Below are 15416 nucleotides of genomic sequence, written 5' to 3'. Positions count from 1 at the left end.
GGTGCTGCATCTTTATCCATAAACGTGCGTTATGAGCAGAGGTGTCGGGAGTATTGTCCATGGAAATTTCTCCTTGAGAAGTGAGCAGAGCGCTGAGTAGATTTGAGTAGTTTTAACACGGGTAACACCCACAGCCAGCAGTCACTCGACCCTGCTAAGGGGCCCGTCCATAAATGACGTCACGCACCTGGGGTGGGGGGGGGTTTAAGAAATGTGACGTGACATCAAATTGCGCAACTTTAAATAAATATAGACAACACGTTATACTTAGTTAAATAGACTTATTAATACATTTTCTTAGCTCTTTCGGTAAAGTCACTTTGAAGGGAAACAATAAAATAATAAAATATATATGAAACAATAAAAATTCTCACGACGTTTCGACCATAACACAAACGGTCATCACCTGATGCTGCCATGATGACCGTTTGCGTTATGGTCGAAACGTCGTGAGAATTTTTATTGTTATATATTTTATTATTTTATTGTTTCCCTTCAACGTGACTTTATCGAAAGAGCTAAGAATATGAATTACTGCAGTCACGGAAGCTTTAAATCAAAATTTATTAATAAATGTTTTCTCCTACAACATCAGAGTGCAGCGCCACATTAAATACGCACGACAATGACAATAGTTTAAAGCGATTTGAAGCATGTTTTATATCTTTTTGGGGGGGGGGGCAGAGCTTTGTGACGTCATATTTGAGGGGGGGTCTGGCTTTTTGTGACGCCGTGTGACAAAGGGGGGGGGTCAATCATACAGAATCGCGTGACGTCATTTATGGACGGCCCCTAACCCACAAGAGCTATGTGTCCTGTGGCGCTCTGTCAGTAAGGTCTTGCCAGTAAGGCTTCGCCATCCATCTGGCCTCAAGATTGTGATGTTGGGACGACGTAAGGGGGTGATGTTGCTGTATGTGATCGCAGTTGAGTAATTTTTCAGGTAATTTTTCACCATTGGGGATGTCTTGGCCGACACCTGTTTTATCGTGTGCCTTTTGTTTTGTTGATTTATGAGGAAACCAGAAAGCCCAGAGGAAACCTGTGTGGACCAGAGGGAGAACATGCAAACTCACACTCTTCAGAGCGGGGAGAATTAACGGGGGGGGTGGGGGAACATACAAACTCCACATACGCACAAACTTCAGAACAGGGGGAGAGCGTACAAACTCCACACAAAGGCACCCGAAATTGGAATCGAAGTCAGCCCTTTTCTTGCTGTGATGTACAAGTGTCACCACTGCACCACCCCCATCCTGCCGTCCACCATCGATGACTCAATGAACTGTGATATACCATCGTAGTGCAGTAACTGACACGCGCGGGACCTTGTGGAATGGAAACGCTGCGTGCGTGCGTGCAGGCAGGCAAGGACACGTACGTGGACCCCGTGTCCGGCTACTCCGTGTTCACGAGCCGCTCTCACTTGCTGCGCGGGAAGTGCTGCGGCTCGGCCTGCAGGCACGTACGTACGCACGCACGCAGCGGCCAGTCGCACAGCACACGCACACGGTCCCACGGCGCGGGTGGGGAACCGTCTGGAACGCTCTTCCAATATGAGGAAGGCACTGGAGCTATGCACTTTCAAATCTAGATTGAAAATGCATGTCTTTAAAACTGATCCCTCTATTTAAGACCGCGAAACAGGAGGATTTCTCCATATTTCTGGCTGTCGCCTGGTGAGGCTGGTTGTAATTACCGGTGAAACGTCACAGTACTCGAATTGTAGATGTTGTGGCTATACTCCAACACACCGGTGTGCTGATCTAGTAACTAATTGGCACGTTTTGTTTACGTGACAAACCTTTACTAATTGGCTGTGTCAGGTGGCGGCGGGTTCAAGGACACGTTTATATTTACACGATCTAACCCAAAAAAACCTCTGAATGGCTCTTTAAAACTGCTTGTTGTGTTTAGTTTGTTGTCCTTCCCCCGCACCTCCGATGAGCACGGTTGGCTACGTATGGTGCGTGAATGACGTTCAACATGCGTCTCCTCTCCGAGGGCCAGAGGCGACTCTCACATACCCCCGGTTGGGCACAGAATCAGAATCTTTATTTATTCATGGAAAAAGATCCGATGAGCTATGAAGCTCTTTTTCACACTGTCCTGTATTCGCGCACACCATTGATTTATCCAATGATCACGGCAGCAGTAGGAACGCGCGCGAAAAGTAACGCACGTGGCGACCGAGTTGCTGTGTCATCACCATTCTATTCGAGCAGTGGTTCTTCCCCATTACTGCAGTCTTCTACTTCTTTGGTTCCCGATGGTTAAAACTTTTGTAGTGTTAATAAATGCATGGGGCTTGATGAAACAAAGTAGTTGTACTTACGTGGCCATGCTTTATTTGTGTTTTCGATGATTTACCTTCTAAACAAATCTGGCCGTGTCTCGCACCCCCAGGGGGTGCGCGCACCCCAGTTGACGAACCACTGTATGCACTGGCGGAGCCAGTGGGGGGGGGGGGGTGGCACGTGCCCCCCCCCCCCCCAATGTTCCGATCGAAATTAGGGATTTCGATCTGATCCTTGGGGTTTATTAGTAATAAATCGGCATTTTGCGACCCCCCACTGCCACTGTGTAACATATGACTACGTGCCAGGGACGCTATAAGATGATAGGACAATAGACTGTCTCCATAAATGGCCTGATGCAGCATCTGTCTCCCTCGTCTCTCCCATTTCTCCACTCCTTTTCCCTCCGTTCCCTCTTATTCCCTCTTATTTCCCGAGCCGATGTATGCTGGTGTTTGAGTACCAACCGTGTCTAACTGTACGTGTACGATGTACGCGGACACAGGGATGTGGTTACCCTCACGTTGACACTGGCACACGGCCGCACACGCTGAAGCGGCGTCTCCCCTGCCGTCCCAGTGCCCCTTTGAGCAGGTGAATGTCAAGGACCGGCACAAGAAGAGCACCTACAACGGCTACTTCTACACATGACGACTGGAAGATTGCGGATTGCAGTCATCTTCACCAGGGCTACTGGCAGGCGGATGGTCTGGTGTGTGGCGGTTGCTCTGTGGTGCTGCGGTGTCCAGGGGCACACGGTGATAGAAGTGTCCACAGGGGTGATGTCGAAGTTGTCGTGGCCTAATTAGGCGCATGTAGGATGTACAGTGAGGGAAAAAAAGTATTTGATCCCCTGCTGATTTTGTACATTTGCCCACTGACAAAGAAACGATCAGTCTATAATTTTAATGGTAGGTTTATTTGAACAGTGAGAGACATAATAACAACAACAAAAATCCAGAAAAAGGCATGTCAAAAATGTTATGAATTGATTTGCATTTTAATGAGGGAAATAAGTATTTGACCCCTCTGTAAAACATGACTTAGTACTTGGTGGCAAAACCCTTGTTGGCAATCACAGAGGTCAGACGTTTCTTGTAGTTGGCCACCAGGTTTGCACACATCTCAGGAGGGATTTTGTCCCACTCCTCTTTGCAGATCTTCTCCAAGTCATTAAGGTTTCGAGGCTGACGTTTGGCAACTCGAACCTTCAGCTCCCTCCACAGATTTTGTATAGGATTAAGGTCTGGAGACTGGCTAGGCCACTCCAGGACCTTAATGTGCTTCTTCTTGAGCCACTCCTTTGTTGCCTTGGCCGTGTGTTTTGGGTCATTGTCATGCTGGAATACCCATCCACGACCCATTTTCAATGCCCTGGCTGAGGGAATGATGTTCTTACCCAAGATTTGAAGGTATAATGTGTCCACCTCCATTTTGGTCTCATCTGACCACAACACTTTCACCCAGTTGTCCTCTGAATCATTAAGATGTTCATTGGCAAACTTCAGACGGGCATGTATATGTGCTTTCTTGAGCAGGGGGACCTTGCGGGCGCTGCAGGATTTCAGTCCTTCACGGCGTAGTGTGTTACCAATTGTTTTCTTGGTGAGTTTGGTCCCAGCTGCCTTGAGATCATTGACAAGATCCTCCCGTGTGGTTCTGGGCTGATTCCTCACCGTTCTCATGATCATTCTTCCATTTGCGAATAATCGCACCAACTGTTGTCACCTTCTCACCAAGCTGCTTTGCAATGGTCGTGTAGCCCATTCCAGCCTTGTGTAGGTCTACAATCTTGTCCCTGACATCCTTGGAGAACTCTTTGGTCTTGGCCATGGTAGAGAGTTTGGAATCTGATTGATTGATTGCTTCTGTGGACAGGTGCCTTTTAAACAGGTAACAAGCTGCGATTAGGAGCACTCCCTTTAAGAGTGTGCTCCTAATCTCAGTTCGTTACCTGTATAAAAGACACCTGGGAGCCAGAAATATTTCTGATTGAGAGGGGGTCAAATACTTATTTCCCTCATTAACATGCAAATCAATTTATAACATTTTTGACATGCGTTTTTCTGGATTTTTTTGTTGTTATTCTGTCTCTGTTAAAATAAACCTACCATTAAAATTATAGACTGATCATTTCTTTGTTAGTGGGCAAACGTACAAAATCAGCAGGTGATCAAATACTTTTTTCCCTCACTATACCATCTGGTATTGCGTAAGTTGTCCTAAGGGAGTGACTCAGGTTCAAGATGGTTTTGTTTAACCAGGTGGAGAACTCGAGGCCTGGAGCGACTTTCATTTTGCAAGAGTCATCTGGATGGCCAAAGTGGCAAAAGCAGAAAAAATTAAAGAGCAGAGGACAACAGTGAAACTACGGCCAAGATAACTGCGTAACAGAAGCGATTGAGAGCGGTCCATATGAAAGCTTGCGTTGGTGATGTCTCTCCTCTGGCTGCTGGTGGGAGGTCCACACACAATGGTGAGGAGTGCGAGTAGTGTGATTCCCTACCTCGTGGAAAGGGTGCAATGTAGATCCTATATAGAATAGAATTATTACGACGGTGTCAGCTTATAAAATCTAAAAATGTGTGTATTGAGTACGTACGTGTACTGTTTTGGTGATTAAACATCGCTAAACTATTCGTGCGTTTTTGTGATTTAGATAATCAAGGAAAAATGTCAAAACGGCTCTGATGGAAACCAACGTGGTTTGTGATGCTGTGTGGGCCTTCATCTCAAGTACCATGTCGAGGTGGGGTTTGGACCTCGCCTGCTGTCCAGTAGTGCACTCAACAACGCTGATGAGGAATGTCCTGCCAGTGGGGCTGCGCCTTGCCCTCCACCGGTGGGTCCTTCACTAATTTTCAGAGGCCACTTTCACCGAAGGAGACATCAGCAGTTCATAGTTCATTTATTTGGTATAGCCCTGTGAGCCATTCGGCTCTTGAATCGGGTGCAACCGCAACAAACAAAAACATGAACAAGAAAACATCTTAAAGTGACTAGGTGACTGTGCAAACAGAAAATCCAGGAAAAAAACATCAAAATATTCCTGAAATAGCACCGTACACCAACGCTGTGTGCAAAAATCCCAGTGGGATGCAAGTCAAACAACAACCACAAGACAACTAAGATTAAGGCCATCAGTCTAACTCCGTACTACAATAAACAAAAACATGGCCAAAACCAAAAAAACTTTTCGCCATATTTGAAACCATTGGGGGTTTAACAGCAGTGCGATGATGATGCTGGGGGGTGTTTTCGCCCTTTGTGTATTGTCGGAGGGTCGCACGGCAGGGGCAGGACGAAAGGGTACCAGGGGCCGCCAGTGGCCCGCGGGCCTTGCAGTGAAGAACACCGCCCTGCAAGCACAAACCTTCCCATAATGCATTGTGCCGGCAACATTTTAATACTTTTAACATAAATGCGTTTATTCACTCATCCTTTTGTTTATATGAAGGTACTTCCATAATAGTTTTTTTTTGGGTTAGATCGCGTAAATATATAAATGTGTCGTTAAACCCGCCACCACCCGACAGCCAACGAGTAAGGGTTGTCCCGTAAACAGAACGTGGCCAATTCGTCACTAGTACAGCACACCGTTTGTGTGTTGGAGAGCCAAGCCACAACATTTACAATCTGACTACGACGTTTTGCTGTCGCCTGATGGAGCTAGTTGTAATTACTGACGAAACATGATACTCAGATTTAAAATGTGGCTTGGCTCTCCAACACACCGGTGTGCTGTACTAGTGACGAATTGGCATGTTCTGTTTACGTGACAACCCTTACTAGTTAGCTGTGTCGAGTGGTGGCGGGTTTTAGCGATATTTACACGATCTAACCCAAAAAAAAACGTATGGATATTGGTCGCGAAAGCCTACGTGTTAAAATGAAAGTATTTAATAGATACTATTAGATAACTTCATATACCTATTTAACAAATACAAAAACCTTTCACATCAAGCCCCGTGGTATTACCATGTGCTCTGAAGGGCCATTCCTCGAAATGTCGCCGATTATATTTATTTTGTCGATGGACGAGACGAGTGACAAGAATGGCAGCCCAAGGGAGAGAAGACGCACGGAGCAGGCGACCTTCGTGGGGATGGAGCGGTGAGGTCAGCCGCTTAGAGAGATTGTTGCCATCACGGGGGACCGTGGTGCATGGGACGACTGTGGGGTGGCCCTCACCCAGAGGTATTGTGATCCGAGGACAACGCAAACCATCCGTGTGGGTGCGCGCTTGAACGACAGAGCATCTGCTCCGCCTCTTGAGTGAAGAGTCTTTGAGAGCGGAATGGGAGTTCAAAAGAAGTCACAGCTTGTTGTGAAAGAGCCCAACGAAGAAGGTCGCTGGGTTTAATCTTCCACGAAGCTGCTCACGGTCCACCCTAAACCGCATCCACTTAACAAACCACGGCAGTAGATGCGGATGCCCTGATGCACAAATGGAAATACGGCTGTTGTCATCCTGAACACACCGTAGTACAACCTGTAACGACGTAATGGCCCGATCCACAAAGATACATCACCGCGATACTCCACTCAGCTGGCTCCTGACGCGGTTGTCTGCTGGCTTGACCACCACCTGAATGTGAAATTGTAGTTGTTGCCCTGCATCGAACATCAGCAGCCATACGACAAGGAGAAGTTAGAGTCTCCAAAAACCCTCCACCACTCACCCCCAACCCCTCACCCCCCAAACCCTTCACCCCCCCACCCCTCACCCCCCCACCCCTCACCCCCCCAACCCTTCACCCCCCCACCCTCTCACCCCCCAACCCCCATCCCTCCCCCGCAACTCTGACAACCTCAGACGTCACGTGACGCTACTGTATTTAAAGGGCGATACGACGCCACGTGTGAAGCCACGTGCCGGCGTCCAACAGCTGCACTCGCATACCGTGCGTTACGATAGTGAAGTGCACTTACTACACACAACACTCCTCCTGCACACAACACTCCTACACACAACACTCCTCCTACACACTACACTGCTCCTACACACGACACTGCTCCTACACACTACACGCGACACTGCTCCTACACACTACACTGCTCCTACACACTATACTGCTCCTACACACTACACGCGACACTCCTACACACTACACTGCTCCTACACACTACACTGCTCCTACACACTACACGCGACACTGCTCCTACACACTACACTGCTCCTACACACTACACTGCTCCTACACACTACACACTACACTGCTCCTACACACTACACTGCTCCTACACACTACACTGCTCCTACACACTACACGCGACACTGCTCCTACACACTACACTGCTCCTACACACTACACTGCTCCTACACACTACACTGCTCCTACACACTACACTGCTCCTACACACTACACGCGACACTGCTCCTACACACGACACTCGTACACTCCTGCACCACGCCCGTCACGGTGTTTGTGCGTTCACGTTGGGCACTCCACCAGCAGTGGATATCTCGAACAAGTCAGCCCACTTGTGCTTTGTGGGTTGGAACTCGTGCCTGCTGAAGTTCCCCACTCCCAGGAGGAAGGCCGTGTGACCGATGGGATGTTGTAGGACTTTTCTTTTTTACGTGGAGGGTGTACAGATATGCGAGGGACTCGTACTGTGTGTATTTTTGTGTTGCCGTCATGTAATCTACAATGACGCGAATTTGTATTGTGATGCACGCTATATGAATCCGGTATATTGGCAGCTTACACTGTGCTTGATGATAATGGTGGTTTTCATTGTGGTTTCGAAAGTTTAGCATTCTGATAATGATCATTAATGTTGCAAGGGTTATGAATTGCAATGTCAGAATCGGATAGACTGCGGGAAATCCGACCAAGTGCTGTGAAGCTCTTCATCACGGATGCCCAGCAATGTGCCTCAATCATTGGGGCACTAAGGACCGTGAGAATTACATCCGTGCTCTCGGGTGTTGAACGAGTGGGGTGGGATGTGGCACTGTTCAAAAGAGACTGAGATGAGAACCTCTCGTCCTTCCGGTCCCACCAGTCTTCACGCTGCTGTACTCGCGGCACACATTCCACGGTGGAATATTTTTTTGTGGTGTTTGTCCACCATCTGTGACCCCCCCACCCACCCACCCGACGCACGGCACGAGTAAACGGTGACCGCCATGGCATGAACTAGCACGTGGTGGTTGGTGGTGGTGATAATGACGATGCTCGACGGCTTTGTGTGTGTGTGTAAGCCATCGCGTGAGCAGGCCAAGACCATCGGGCTCACTTAACGAACAAGCGGCCACCACCACCGCCCGTGGTTGTCATCACAGAATTGTAACAACGAAAGAGATATCGGCAGGGCTTTCCCGTCCGTGACCTTCCCGTCCGTGACCTTCTGACACCGGTACTGTACGGCAATGAGCCTTGCTCGTGGCAGGAGGGGACTTGTGTCCACTCGCCGTGTAGCCTGCACTGTAATTGTTGCCGATATTGTTTGTTCATCGATTTGAGCACGTGCTCCAGTGTCGACAAAAGTCCCCCCTAAAGAGATTAATTTGAACGAGCCGGCTGAGCCAATCTGCCATCTCCATCACAATTGAAAGGACATTTTACTAAGGGACTGCCCGGTAAACGTGGAACGTTCGGCCATCGTTGGTCCAACAGTTCAAACCACGTGCCAAACGTTTTCCCAACGTTCCTTGTTTACTAGTGGGTGTACATTTCGGCCACATTTACAGTTTTATAAGGTAGAACCTATTCCCTACTGTGCGGCGGCAGCAGCACTGACATTTCACATCTTCGTGATTACAAAGCGATCGCAAAATCGGGCAAGATGAGATATAAAAAAAATTACGTATGCAACAAATATGCAAAAACATTTCCGATGTACACGTCATCCAAATGTCTCACAAATAGATTATAAAAAATATTGATGGGTTTTACCCTTTCTGGCAAAAAAAACAGGAGGTTTTAAGAGGTTGACGACAAATACATTTCTTTTGCAAAGAATCAAGTCTGTATTAACCACACGTGTTTTATTTGTATGAACTCCCTCGCCTCGTATGCAAGAAGGTCGTGGGTTAGATGCCGACCCTGACGCCTGTTGTATATTTGGAACGTGCGCGTCTCTCCCCCTGGTCGTGTGGAGTTTTCTCCCGGGTCTTCTGGTTTTCCCCCTAAACGTTTAGAATCAACACACGTTTCGAGTATTTGGCTGCTATACATTTCCACATGATAAGCCACTTCGTTGAGCTATGATTTGTGGCCAGGGTGCTTCTGAAAAAGAGCCATATAGTTCAGTGGGCCTTACCTGGTAAAAAAAAAAAGTTTGGATTCTCTGTAAAGCTCTGCTTCGCTCTCCGTGCCTGGAGGAAGGGAAGGCGTCTTTCCTCCCTCCTTGCCTCTTGGTGGGCCTGTATATGTATTTCTGCTGACTTTGTACCTCGTATTTGTTCACTCTATGCTGGTAGGTGCAATCCAGAGGTTGAACACGAAATTTAACACTCTTCTGAAATTCGTGGTCCGCCAGGAAGTGTCTAACTGTGTTGTTGGCCTGACTGGTTGTGCTTCACATAATGTTTCTTAGGTTTGTTGAATTCTCGTCTCTCATCTTCTTGTTGTATTTACCTCCATGATTTGTTCTTGACACCTGATGAAGATCGCTTGTGTTGTGATCGAAACGTCGTGATTGTTTTGTTTTAATATAATTTTATTGTATTTCTACCTACGTGACTTTACCGAAAAAACCAATGAGTAAGGCGTCAGCTGTTTGCTGCATGGCCTTTTGAAGAATGCTGACTAATGGCTCGCCATTAGCCTCCTGTCAATGCATCGTCGATCTATGGATTTATATTTTCCATTACGCGTCGAACTCAAGGTTTTCAATAGTAGACTTTGAAATCGGTGAAAGTTGTGCCGAGTTCTTACACTCGAGCTAATTGACGAAGCGAGAGAGAAGGAATGCTATAAAGTATATCTTTTTTCCTTTAGGCGCTTTTGTCAATTGTTGCTGGATGAAGGCAGTTTGACCATACTTCACCAGGCTGGCCAGTGCAGGTTGAATACGTTCAGTCGATGAATTCGATGCATCCTCAGTGGTGTAGCGATTGGCGCTCGCTGCGTTACGAACCCGGCAACCCAAGTTCGATTGCCACTTGCAGCCCAACACCGGTGACGAATGTCTGCACCGGTCTTAGGTAATCTCGACCTTAAATGAGTACCTGGTGCGGCTAGTAAGCATCAGCACTAGGGAGGCAAAGACGACCGGGCGTGGTGTTAATCACCCACCCACCCGCCTCGGGCACCATGCCAGCCTTCATTGGTACCCGCGCACAGCACTGGGCCCCCAACAGTCTATTCAAGAGGCCCTACGGGGTGGAGGGGAGGCAGCGATGAACGTTGTTGCCTGTTGAACTTCTTTCGCACCGTACGTAGCCCAGCGTTCTGATCTGTGCGTCGTTGCGGCACTTTTGTAAGATCGGTGAGAAGGAGGCAATGGCGTCTCCGCTGGGGGTCGGGGGTCCGGCGCATGAAGCCGACCAGGTGACGCTGCCCTACGCGTCCGTGCAGCGCCTCGTGGGCGAGCTGGTGCCGTGCCTGCGCCTGACGGCGGGCGCACGAGACCTGCTGCGCGTGGCGTGCACGCGCTTCGTGCGCCACGTGTCCAGCGAGGCGAACACGGCGTGCGCGCATGCGCAGCGCAAGACCATCTCCCCTGAGCACGTCATCCAGGGTACACACGGCTCCAGCACTGGAGCACTGTGTGTGAGTGTGTAACACTGGGGCACTGTGTGTGTGTGTAACACTGGGGCACTGTGTGTGTGTGTAACACTGGAGCACTGTGTGTGTGTAACACTGGGGCACTCTGTGTGTGTGTGTGTGTAACACTTGGGCACTCTGTGTGTGTGTGTAACACTGGGGCACTATGTGTGTGTGTAACACTGGGGCACTGTGTGTGAGTGTAACACTGGAGCACTGTGTGTGTGTGTAACACTGGAGCACTCTGTGTGTGTGTAACGCTGGAGCACTGTGCGGAGGCAGCGACGGTTGGTGGATCGCGCGTGTTGAGAAACTCTCTGACGTTCGTTACGTTCAAGATGAGACTTAAAAACAAGACTATTGTTGAGCAGGGTCCTATGTTGTGACGTTTGGGCAATTCCATGCAAGGCCGTTTGGCAGGAAACCAGAGCACTTGGAGAATGTGCATGCATGCGCGTTGAGAACACTCGGAGCTCAACCCAAATTGACTCCTCGATACATTGCCGTGTTTCCATCACTAGACTACTGCAGGTGTTCCAGCAAAAGAGACGGGGGAAAGTTTTGCATTCAAAGGCAAACATTTGTCATTAAAATGTTAATGTTGGACAAGCGCTATTATCAAGCACATGCTGACACTCATTTACGTTTTTGAACGAGCGTGATGATGAAGCCGACAGTAGCTCCGGCTTGCTACCATTTCTTATTAAATCGGAACATTGCTAGGACCTTTTTGCTTTATAAATTGTCTGCTTTGAATGTCCACACACAGCCAACAAGAACAACCGCCATTTGCTACGAAGTGACGGTGACGTCACCACAGCACCTGTGCCAGCCTATATGCACTTTTAGGCTACGTGAAGTGTCGAACGCCCGCTGGCAGGTCATGGACAGACCCAGGTGCCATGGGTTGACTGGCCGATGCACAATCTGTGCCCCCTACAATGCCAACTTGCTGTGTTTTAGCCGCCCGGCGCTCCACTCATTGTTGTGAGCGTCACTCCTCTGCCCTCCTTTGTTGCCGGAGGGCGGTTGCCTCCAACTGCCCTGTAGCATCCTTCACGACTCTCCTCCACAGAGGCCAATCTTGACACCGCTGTTACCAGTTATTGGAAAGTCCATATCCTCTTGCACCACATAATTCCATCTCTTTTCTAGCCCGTGCTGTGTCTGTTTAGCACCCTTTATCCAACCAAACAAAAGCTGTATGGGCATGTGTGCTCCATGACCCAGCCAACGCAGCCTTGGCTCCTGGAAGAGCTCACCGATGGGACTGTCCAGATCTTTAGAGGATTTGTGAACTCACAAATCCAGCCTGGTTAAACCCAGGATTGATCGTAAGCATGGCAGCCTGAATGTTTCTAACTGGCGAAGATTAGAGGGTCCACATTTCGCAAGCATAGAGAAGGGAGGACATGACTGTGGCCGACAGAACCTGAAGCTTTGCATGACCGGGTAGCTTCCATACAGCGTTACATCGCTGATGAAAAGGTAATGCCGCTGGACTGATTCGGAGCGACACCTCTGCTGTCAAACTGGAGCTGGCTTTTGCACACTGCCCAGGTATGGTGGAGTGTTCGATTACACTACCCAGTCAGGTGCTTAGTTTTGGAGCGGCTGATGGTATGGCCTCGCCTCTGGATAGCACGTTCCAGGTTCAGCGGCAGCGTCTCCAACCCTTGGTGAAAAGCAATGACTAGATCATCAGCATACATAACATGGTTGACCAATAGGGAGCCATTTCTTGACCGCACCGGAGCATCGATCAGCCTCCCTTTGTATCTGTACCAGATGGAAATTACTCCGGTACAGCCATGGAAAGCTCAAACTACGTGGTCGAAAAAGGTGTTTTAAATAATGTAGGGGCCAGAGGATAATAATGTCGCACCCCAAGGTGAACAGGGAATGGCTCTGACTTCAGGCCTCGTCGCTTTACCCGGGCCCGCTCACCATCATGAAGGTCCTTAATGATTGTGAGCCGAGTGTCAGGGACTCCGAAAGCATGAAGAACAACCCAGAGCCGAGAGGCCTCTTGATGGTATCATAGTGCCTTGACCAGGTCAATAAAGCCAGAATGAGTTGGAAATATCCACGGTTTACCCCGCCATGCGCCAGAAGTCGGCAGTGTCGTGAGCGAGCCATAGCAAGGCCTGTGCCTTGTACTATAATTGTAAGTGTGGGATTACTCTCCAACACACAACCGGTGTGCTGAATTAGTAACGAATTGGCATGTTTTGTTTACATGACTAACCTTACTAATTGGTTGTGTCGGGTGGGTTTACCGACATAATTATATGATCTTGCCCAAACAAAAACCTGTATTGTGTACGCTTGCTGTTGGTTGTGGCTAGTGTTGTTATTGTAGTGGTGTCGGTTCGTTGGTGGTAATTGTGGTTGATGTTAGTGGTGGCTGTTGGTGGTGATATTTTAATATTGATCATGGTGGTGGTTGACGTTAGTTCCCGTTCACGGCCAACACTGGTGACGATAATCTAGACCGGCCTCCCCTAGGTCCACTCGGCCTCAAATTAGTACCTGGTGCGGTGTGTGAAAACATCACCACTGGGGAGACAAAGGCGATCGGGCGTGGTTGTTGGCCACCGACCCCCTCGTGTACCATGCCGGCCTTCATTGGTGCTCGCTAACAGCACTTGCCCAAACAGTCTGTTACGGCTATATGGGGGATCTTTGTCTTTGGTTGACGTTATAGGTCGTGGTGTTAGTTGTTGGTGGTGATGGTTGTTGTTGATGGAAGTAGTGGTTGTTAGTCGTGATTGTAAGTGCCTTGGGTTTAGCTGGTGGCTGGTGGTGATTATTGTTCGTTCTGGAATTGGGCTTGTTGTTGTCGTGGTGTTTTGTGCTAGTCGTGTGCTGGTGGTGGTAGTTTGTTGTCGGGGGTATTGTTGGTTGTTTGTTTTAGTGGTGTCTGTTGGTGTTGTGGTAGTAGCGGTGGTGTATTTCTGTTGATTGTTGGTGGCTTCGTTCGTGTGGTGGTGGTTGTAAATGGTGGTTGCTGTTAGTTGTGGTGTTGTTTTTGAGGTAATTGTTGTTGGTTGTGTAGTTGTCGTTGAGGTAATTGTTGTTGGTTGTGGAGTTCAGATGATTTGCTTATCAGCTTCAATATAGTCTCTCTGTTCACCAAGGTACCTGTACCTAACACGATAGCAATCATTGAAGACTTGGTCCAACAGAGACTGAATCCTGATGTACCAACTTTGGTGAGGCGCTGTCTTACCAACATTTACTTCATCTGCAATGGTACATTCTACAAACGAAATGAAGGCACCCCTATGGGTTCTCCCTTATCACCAGTGGTAGCGAATGTCTTCATGGAGAAATTTGAAACAGATGCCATTCTGACATCCACCAAACGTCCTTCCCTGTGGAAGAGATACGTAGATGACACTTCTGCCATCTGGCCACATGGCCAGTCAGCACTGACCCATTTTTCAACCACATCAATTCCATACACCCATTAAATTCACCATGGAAGTGGAAAATGATGGCAAGCTACCATTCCTGGATGTTTTGATCGAGAAGAGGCCTGATGGCTCTTTGGGACATTCCGTCTACAGGAAAGCCACCCACACAGATCCCTATTGAAAGCCTGACTCCCTCATCAAAACCACACCATAGGGCCCGCTGCATCTCCGACCAGCGCCACCTAGCCAGTGAACTGGAGCACGTACACCAAGCCCTGAAGATGAATGGATACTCAGACCGCACAATCCCCAAAGCTGTAGCCCCAACCATGGGGAGACAACCATCTGAGGACCCAATCAAAACCATCACCTTGCCATACATGGCATGTGTTACCAAAAAGATTTCCAAAATCTTTAACAAACACAAGATCCAGGTCCGATTCAATACAGTACACAATCCGTGATTTTATCCCATCTGTAAAGGATGTCATCCAGACATGCAATACCCTGGTGTCTACAAGCTAAGTTGTGTCTGCGGCAGCAGTTACATTGGGGAAACGAAACGACATGTCTCGGACCGTGTTCGCGAACACAAGGCAGTTTTAAAACACGGCAGAACCAATACCTCTGCAGTGGCTGATCATTGTTATAATGCTGTGGGCTCGCACGATATTGTTTTTTTCCGAGACCAAGGTACTCTGCAAACCTTCGGGCTACCATCAAAGATTTGTTCATGAAGCCATCCAGATGTATAAACACAGACAATTTCAACCGAGAAGATGGGTATAAGGGGCCGTCCATAAATTACGTCACGCGATTTTGGACGATTTTTGACCCCCCCCCTCTTCACACGGCGTCACAAAAAGTCAGACACCCCCTCAAATATGACGTCACAAACCTCTGCCCCCCCCCCCCCAAAAAAAACTGCTTCAAATCAAATTTTGATTTAAAGCTTTCGCAACTGCAGTAATTCATATCCT

The 15416-nt window shown here is 48.4% G+C and overlaps 1 long non-coding RNA gene across 2 annotated transcripts; it reads left to right on the top strand.

Moving 5' to 3' along the window:
• Positions 1–1481: 1481 nt before the first annotated feature.
• Positions 1482–11742, top strand: LOC142928871 (uncharacterized). 2 transcript variants are annotated; one of them, XR_012945181.1, is made up of 3 exons: positions 1482–5139; positions 8509–8663; positions 10736–11742. It is a non-coding gene; the product is annotated as an uncharacterized LOC142928871 (long non-coding RNA). The 2 variants fall into 2 exon arrangements; XR_012945182.1 differs by lacking the exon at positions 1482–5139 and adding an exon at positions 7096–7201 and having other exon boundaries at positions 8524–8663.
• The last annotated feature ends 3674 nt before the right edge of the window (positions 11743–15416 follow it).

This window comes from Petromyzon marinus, chromosome 24, assembly GCF_048934315.1.
Source record: "Petromyzon marinus isolate PM22_M1 ecotype Great Lakes invasive population chromosome 24, UKy_Petmar_22M1.pri1.0, whole genome shotgun sequence".
Lineage (NCBI taxonomy): Eukaryota > Metazoa > Chordata > Hyperoartia > Petromyzontiformes > Petromyzontidae > Petromyzon > Petromyzon marinus.
The sequence above is the reverse complement of the archived record's forward strand: the minus strand, read 5'-3'. Positions and strand labels throughout refer to the sequence as shown.